The sequence below is a fragment of the Sinocyclocheilus anshuiensis genome, unplaced genomic scaffold, assembly GCF_001515605.1.
Source record: "Sinocyclocheilus anshuiensis isolate Anshui unplaced genomic scaffold, SAMN03320099.WGS_v1.1 scaffold758, whole genome shotgun sequence".
NCBI classification, from domain to species: Eukaryota; Metazoa; Chordata; class Actinopteri; order Cypriniformes; family Cyprinidae; genus Sinocyclocheilus; species Sinocyclocheilus anshuiensis.
Window position 1 is genome coordinate 2,494,557 of NW_015548126.1, and position 7,495 is coordinate 2,502,051.

The window sequence follows — 7,495 nt, forward strand, 5'->3', positions numbered from 1 at the left end:
GCTGACTTTTTTTTTTTTTTTAGGGAAAAAAAGTGCTCATCAAGTGATTTCATTGGATCTTTGAGGTGTTTCTCAGACATTTTCTGGTCTTCCAGCTTTGTTTTTCTTTCCACCCACATGCTCGCCATATGCTCAAAGTTTTGTTTTTCCTCATCCTCCATGCATTGTTTTAGCTGCCTGTCTGCATGTAAAATGATTTCCTTTATCGGGCAGAGAATAAACAAAAGTTCTGAGGTTCCCAAGTAATTTGTGAGCCCAGGCTACTTGTCAATGACAAACAAAACACCACCCAGCCTTCCTTCCCCTCACCCTCTTGCTGAAGCCCAGCTCTGAGCCCCTTTGGGAATGGGAACCGTATGAAGTAGTATAAAATGTTATTGAGAAGGCATGAAAAGGCCAGTGCACTGCTGGAGATGGTTCTGACTGCAGTAGTGTCTCACCTCTATGTGCACTGCATTGTGTTCGCCAAGTTTTACAAGCTTATGTGAGAGCAGAGTGTGTCTGACATGAAACTGGGATCGGTTAACAGAGTCTAGACCAAGGTGCACTATAAATCTCACCTCTTTTTCTTCTTTGGTGTCGGCAAGGTAACATACCATATGAAAGCCTGTATTTGTACATAAATAAAGAGCACAGATTACAGTAAATTTACATTAAAGTCTGTTTATACTGTACTTTACATTATTTTGTTAATTTCCAAAATATCAGCAATAGGTAATGGCAGGCTGTTCCACACTATAATTTTATTAATTGTGCAATCTAATCTAATCTAATCTAATCTAATCTAATCTAATCTAATCTAATCTAATATACAAAAAAATATTAAAGAGACAATCTGTAACTTCTCGGCAACCTTCTCCATGTTTTGTGTGAGTGTACATACTTTTATCAGCATATCTGGTTTGTTACTATACCTCAATTCTTCCTCATTATTTTTTTTTCCAGTATATGAAAACAAGGCCAAATTATAGTCTACTGTACATACAGTATTAAGTGCATATGGTTCATTATTATTAATCAATATTGTATTCATTTTATATATAAGCTGTCAGATATATAACAGAATTTTATTTTCACCTCATCAGCTAGAAAACTGAGCTTAGTCCTCAAATGTCTCCACTTGTCTGAGACTTCACATTGCAATATATCTGAAAGAGTGGAAACTATCTCAGGAATTTGGCAAGCCGAATGTCCATTTCAACTGCACCCCAAACTGAAATCAGCTTACTATGGGCGGGTTTATCATTTTTGGGGCCCCAAGCAGAGCTTGGATTTGGGAGAGCTCTTCAGTGTGTCGTCAAGGTGTCCAACTATTTGACTGAATTATTTTGTAAGGAAATGCCAAGTGTGGTCTGGAATATTCATCTCACCATATTGTCTCAGAAGAACCAGGGCGTAGGAATGATCTGAAAAGTGAAGAGGAGACAATATAAAACTTATCTGCTTTGTTCATGAATATTAATTATGAGACACTGACATGCAAACAGATTTGTTAAAGAGCAGATGCAGGGTTTTTGAGGGTGTTAAAAAGGTTTTTAAAATTCCTCCTTGCACAAATGATGGCCTTAAAAAGAAAGTCTTATATACAAAAAGTCTTGACATTAAATGTTAAAAAATGAATATCCGCCACTGTACTTTTCTTGCTTTCCCATACAAAAATCTAAACATCCTTATATCAAGATACATTGACCTGAGAAATGCAAAATGTAGATAATCTTTTCTAAGAAACTGAACAAAATGTAGTTAAATTTTGTTAAATTAAATTAAGTTTACTTTTCTGACTCCACTGGCAGATATTTGTTTATGTTTTAAGTACAAACTAACTTCATTTTGCTCAATTTCTAAAAAAAATTGCATTTAATTTATATCTTGATTATAGAACCTTCAGAGATTTTCACTGGAAAACATGACAAAAACACTAAGGAACAGCATCACCAGTTAATGTTATTTCCATACTACAGTTAAGCTATTTTTTTGTAAACAATTAATTGAAATCTGTAGGAAGCTGAATTTTAAACTTAAAAGTGTTGCTAATTCAACTCATTGTGCACTCCCTTTACATTTAGAGAACATATTGACGTATCTAATTGGTCTCAAAAAGTCTTCAATTTACCTTCATAAAACCCGTAAAAACCCTGAGATGTTTGTATGTAGGCACTGGTCATAGTAGAATTACTGTTTACATTTTGCAAGTTCATTCAGTTTGTTGCTAACACTACCAGTTTTTTTATTTTTTGCATTCAGTCTTTATGCATGAGTGATGGTAACTTCTGTTACTGGTTACAAAGCGTACCGTTTAAAATTGATATTGCATGCTATTTGTTGTCAGCACCCAATTCATCTTTTCTGAAGCATAAACAGTCTATAAGTGCTCCTTAAGAAAATACAGCATATTTGTGCAGCTCAAACACTGTGTCAATAGGTAGATGGAAAAATTCCTCCGACAGTGGCCTTGCCTCCACTTACTGTACCCTCCTGATATTGGCTGAGCGATTCCACACTTTAGTCTTCTGACTCCATGGGATTTCTCTCACAGGGCCTTTCCAAATAGCAATCACAGTTGGCGTCTCTCTTCACTAACACCTTTCTTAAGTTCAGCCCACCCTGCCTGTAACCAAGTTATTGCTTCTATGCTGTTATTGAGCCGATTTATAATCATATTAATTGTTAGCCACCGTGGATAAAAGAGTTCTCTTTTAAGCCCTTGATTTTAGCGCTATTCTAACCTCCATGTCTGTATTGCTTTTAAAATGTCATTAAACGTTGGCTTTGCTCCAGCTGCTATACTGTGAAGTCGTAGCAGATTTATTTTCTTGAAGGGTTAATGTATTTTTTTCCCTTTCACTTTATCGCAAAACTGTTTAAATTTTCACTTGTGAATTTAGTAATAAAACAGTCGGGAGTCGAGTAACCTGTTTTATGACTTTCACATGAGCGCAGAAAAAAACACCCCAGAGCATGTTTCAGCTGAAATGTGCCTTTATTCATGAAAGCGATCAGTTTTGACAGGCAATGCTTAAGAGCGCAGAGTATCTGATGGCCTCATTAAGATTTAAAGAGATGCAATCAGAGGTGCAAAATAAATTCTTTTAATTAGCAGCAGAAAAATCTCACGAAGCATTGTAGGGGTCAGGTGTGCCATGGTTGCAAGGTTGTTGCTAAGGTGTTCTGAGGTCTTGTCATCCCTTGGAGTCAATTTTGGTAGTTTTATCATTCATCATATAAAAAAAATAGAATTTAATTAAATTAAATATTTAAAAATGTTCTTAATAAGCTGCACAATTTGAGGTATCATTTATGTTCATGGCACAAAATTCCAAGGAGATTTAAGTAACACAATTCAATATTTAAGTTAAAGGGATACTCCACCCCAAAATGAAAATTTTGTCATTAATCACTTACCCCCATGTCGTTCCAAACCCGTAAAAGCTTAGTTCGTCTTCGGAACACAATTTAAGATATTTTAGAAAACCGGGAGGCTTGTGACTGTCCGATTGACTGCCAAGTAAATTACACTGTCAAGGTCCAGAAAAGTGTGAAAGACATCGTCAGAATAGTCCATCTGCCATCAGTGGTTCAACCGTAACGTTATGAAGCGACGAGATCCTTGTGTCGCGGCTGACACAGAAGAGCGTACGCTGCTTGCGTTTAGTGGATATTCTTTTAAAATGGTGCTACGGTGATGCGGAGAGACACAGAGGAGACGAATTGTTGAATAAAGTCGTTATTTTTGTTTTCTTCGCGTACAAAAAGTATTCTCGTCGCTTCATAACGTTACGGTTGAACCACTGATGGCAGATGGACTATTCTGACGATGTCTTTCATACTTTTCTGGACCTTGACAGTATAATTTACTTGGCAGTCAATCGGACCCCCACAAGCCTCCCGGTTTTCATCCAAAATATCTTAAATTGTGTTCCGAAGACGAACTAAGCTTTTACGGGTTTGGAACGACATGGGGGTAAGTGATTAATGACAAAATTTTCATTTTGGGGTGGAGTATCCCTTTAAGGAGTTTAGAACAAATCATTAACCTAAGAATAAGCAATAATAGTCATTTCTGAGAGTCTTGGTAAGCCGCTGCTCCTCTGAAATGGTGTATTTTAGTACGAAACTCCTGTTTTCCCTGCTTTTTTGACTTGCACAGCACTCTAGAGTAACGCCTGACAGTGTTCAATGGTCTGACTGAGATAAAAAAAAAGTTAAACTTGGCTTACCTTATTTTACTACCAGTCCAAGTGAGATTCTGGCATTGTTCTTAATTTTCCACTGTTGTTTCTCTTTGTAGCGGCATTTTCACAGGGAGCCCAGAATAATTGCTCAGTCACACCCTGGAAAAATAGAATTTCCATAATGAACATTCCTGTTTATCAAAACAAACACGAGTTAATAAGGATCATTTGTTATCAGTGATATACTGTATATATGTTGGATTAAAAGAATTAATAGAAAAAAAACAAGACAAAATGCAATATATTGTTAAAAAGTCATATATAATATAATATAATATAATTATAAGCTCTTTTTATTATATAATTTTATCACCTGATGCAGGGCATTAATAGCTCACAAAACTATTGAAAAGGACCAGATGAGATATTATATAATGAGAAATTTTGTCTGCAAGGATTTCAACTAAGTGAAAATTTATTGAAATTGATTTTAAATCGAAATTATCAATATTTTTAAACAAGTAGCTAGAGATATTGGTCAACATTGTATGAATTACCATCTTCATCTATCTATTTGCTTAGGTTAGAAGTTATAGAATTACATCTGTGATTTATTACATACAGCAGTGAGAGGAGAAAAAAGTAGTTTGCTATTTTTGGACCTGTTTTTTATCTTTTGGGAGGCCAATGTGACGATAACCACATGGAAAAGGCAGCAGCAGGAATAAAAAGGCCTATTCTGTGAAAATTCATATTTAGATTACTTCCAGTCTTGCTAGAGAGTGGCTGGATTAAGTTGCCTGCTGAGTCACATGACCAGCTGTCCAGTGGAGTAGCTGGGATATCAGAGTGTTTAATGTCCTCTTTCCTCTCTGTTTAGACTGTTTGCAGCAGCACTTTCTCTGAAGAGAGAACAAAACAATCATTCTCCCGTTTTCTCTCCTCTCTCCACATCACCAAGGGACTGGAAGCCATCCGCATTCACTCCATCAATCTCACTCTCTTTCTCCAACCCAAAACTCTGATCCAGTTTGAGACCCAGAGTCCCATGGAGATATAGAACTAAGGAAAATAGCCCAGTCTTGCACTAGCAAGGTTAGATCAACACAGTATCTGCTCAAGAATAACAATGTGACAAAAAAAAAAAGAATGTCTAAAAAAGGGGTTCAATGAAAATTATACATAATATATAAATGGTCCACTGGGGACATACAGGTAAATACAGGGCTGTAAAGTTTATTATTCCACCCAGTGATTTGTTTTTGTATTATGCCGATTGCTGATATATGCAGCGCAGCCTTAGCGGCTTGCCACATGTAGCCTACCAGTTGCTGCAACTTAATCAAGTTAATCAAGCAAACGTTTTTACAAGTCATCAGAGAGCACCTTAACTGAACCTAAAGTGTGTTTAAGAAAGGAAACACATTTGAAAAGTTAATTTTTGCCATATAAGAAAACTGAGTAGTGGTTTCTATCATTCAGCACAGTGGTTCTCAACAACCTAAAAATGGGTCACAGGTCTGTTCTGAAAGAGTCATGGTGGATGGTGGGTGAAAAAAAACAGTGCTAAACACAAATATTAAAATGTCATTAACCAGATAGTACTGTAGTGGATAGGTTGGATAGCAAACTTTATCAACTTTTTAAAACTTTGTACATTTTTTAAAAGTATGCTGGAAACATTTCCTTTTTTTGTGTGTACGTCAGAGGCTGCTGACTCTACTTTCAGACTCTACTTTGGTGCAAGCTCATCTGTCACTATAAGTAGAAATAAACCAGACTAGGTAGATGCAGGTAACCATGAATAAAACAAATGCAAAATAAAATACATCCTAGACTAGATTAAAAACAAGTTCATTAGCATTAGCAGAGTACATGAACCAGGTGGACATGTACTACTAGCACAAACAAACTTGATGTGTATATATTTTGTATGCATCATTTTTATCTCCTCTAGGCCTCAAAAATAGTGCACTTCCTTACATTCAAATCACAATGTGTGGATGTTTTAGACCATGGTTTCCTACCACAGCACACTGAGAGTGGTGATTTTTGGTGTTTTTGCACTTTTAATCTACTGGTTTGGCTGGCTAGCACGGTGCATTTAACCCCTGCTGGTAAATGTTGTAGGTACACCATTCTCAAGGCTAATTAGTCAATAAATAAATAAGTAGGAAACACTTGTACCTCTTAGTTAAGCATTTAATATTACGATAACATATCAATTCAGAAACATGACACAGAAGTTGTCGCAGTGTGAATTGTCCTTATCAGGTGTTTCGTACACCACAACTTGAATATACAGCATGTAAAATTAAAATAAGCTTGCAAAATCATTTATTATAATTCACTATAGATTTGCTTTTTGCCCAGTGAGCTCTATATATAGATTTTAGATATATAATATTACCTATTTTATAGATCAGTGTTTCCACAGTGTTTCAAATCGACACACTCCATCCACCTCATGAATCTTCTACAATTCAGAGTTTCCGACTCACAAATATGCCTTTGCTCGGTCATTCAAGTGCTTTATCAAAAACTGTTGTTTACTTCAAACACACAAAGAAACAGTGACCTCTAAAAGATCTTACACTGTTTTTTTCATTCAACATAATCTGAACTGTTTTCAATTTCTCATTGAGTCAAACTGAGAAAATATGCTAGATGACTATACTTGACCGCAGAATAGTGTCCATGAGTTCAAAATCATAAGTATTGTCATCAATTAGCCCTTGTCAGCTTTGGACCCAGTAGCCACGCCAGACTCTAGTTAATGAAAATTAATTGCGAGTGATTGAGGCACACCAAGCATCATATGTTCATCATGGCAAACTCCTTTCCTTCAAAAGAGAGAAAAGAAATGAATCAAAATACAGCAAAGCGTGGAAGTCTGAAATACAAGCAGCTGGAGCCACTAATGAGAACCAGCCGCAGGTGGTTGCTAAGTGACAGTGTCTGAGTGGCAGGCCTGGAGCCCGGGCCCCAGTTGCTCACCTCCCGAGCCGCCCGCCTGCCTGCCTCTCTCTCCTCACTGCAGTGGCTCTCACTCTGGCAGGGCAAGACAGGGAAGCAGGGCGGCCTGAAATGAGAACCAGACCCCTTCAACCCTACAATTGGCTCTCTTCCCCTGGCTGTTTTTTTTTTTTCGTGTGTGTCTAAAGTTGAGAGAAAAAAGGAGCGTGCTCCAAAAATAGATTAGGGATCGCGTGCCAATGGGTTTTGAAGACTCACTTTTTTCGCTCCCTCTAGTCACGCAAGTAGCCTGGCAAGACTTTGGAAAGCAAATCAGGAAAAAACAAAACTCACTCAAAAAGACAGAA

The 7,495-nt window shown here is 37.0% G+C and overlaps 1 long non-coding RNA gene across 1 annotated transcript; it reads right to left on the bottom strand.

Moving 5' to 3' along the window:
- Positions 1-6,762: 6,762 nt before the first annotated feature.
- Positions 6,763-7,495, bottom strand: LOC107704725 (uncharacterized). Its single transcript, XR_001635999.1, has 3 exons — positions 7,407-7,495; positions 7,170-7,254; positions 6,763-7,015 (listed from the first exon to the last, which is right to left on the bottom strand). It is a non-coding gene; the product is annotated as an uncharacterized LOC107704725 (long non-coding RNA).